Raw genomic sequence first — 1,211 nt, 5'->3', positions numbered from 1 at the left:
ACATATACATATATTATTTAAGGACCAAAAATTAAGTTAAAATAACAACAATAATAATAATAATAATAATTATTAAAACGTGTCACTGGGAGAAAGAGGCGGAGTCAGCATCAGGGGTTTCAGACATTCACAAAAGAAAACTTGATGCTAACGAGTCACAATTTGTTGTTTCTATTCACGACGTTATTGCGATAATTGTAAAAATAAACAAATCTACGAAAATCACCACGTTTTTTTAAACAGCGTGGAGTGAACATTTCTTCTTCTACTACGATGTTTCTGCAGCCGTGTCGCTGTGTAAATATGAATGTGTCGCCATGGTAACGTCATCTTTTATTATGGAACAAAATGATTTATTTACTTTGTTTGTGTCATAAACTCAATGATCTTTTGTTTTCCTGGGACGTTCAAACAAGGACACTGGAGTTTAAGAAAAACTAAACAAATGCTAACAAATGCTAACAAATGCTCTGATTTTCAGGTCGGTGTAGAAACGCGAACACGCCGCGAGCAAAGCTAACGATGAAAACACCAGAGGTGATAACGCGACAAAATCTAAAGCTCTGACACCAATTTCCAACATTTTTATCTTTTACTTTCTTCCCGATGATGTAAGAAACGTGTCCATATTTTTTTTGTTTTTGTTACATCAGTGATTTAATCTCTGCACGACACGGGAACTGCTGGTGTACTGCTGCCTCGTGTGGTCACTTTGTGTCACTGAGGTCAATCTGAATGAAGACATTTGAACGTCGTGATGGAGGCAGCAGTGGATCAACAACTCCTGTGTGCGTGTGATGTTATAATCACTCTTTTTCTCTGTGGGCTTTGGTGTGGGACAGTGAGTCAGTGAGATAAAGACATGAACATAGTTTGTCCTCGGTCAGCTGTGTGTAACAAACACACTCAAACAAAAAAAAAAGTCTGAACTGTCCCTTTAACCTGTCACGCGTACTGATCTGAGCTGCAGTTGGAAGAAGTCAGATTGTTTTTATTTATCAAGTAAAACACTACACAAACGTCCATGTGACACGTTTATCATCATCATTATTATTATTATTGTTGTATACGGGAATATTTGAATATAATATGTGTACATATATATATAAATATATATATATATAAATGAAAGGTAATGTACTTTTTACTATGTAATAAATAAAGTGAAAAGAAGGAAGACAAAGCTCCGTGTGGTGTTTGTGAGTCAATAC

This window comes from Solea senegalensis, linkage group LG15 (genome assembly GCF_019176455.1).
Source record: "Solea senegalensis isolate Sse05_10M linkage group LG15, IFAPA_SoseM_1, whole genome shotgun sequence".
Lineage (NCBI taxonomy): Eukaryota > Metazoa > Chordata > Actinopteri > Pleuronectiformes > Soleidae > Solea > Solea senegalensis.
Note: the sequence above shows the minus strand (reverse complement) of the source record.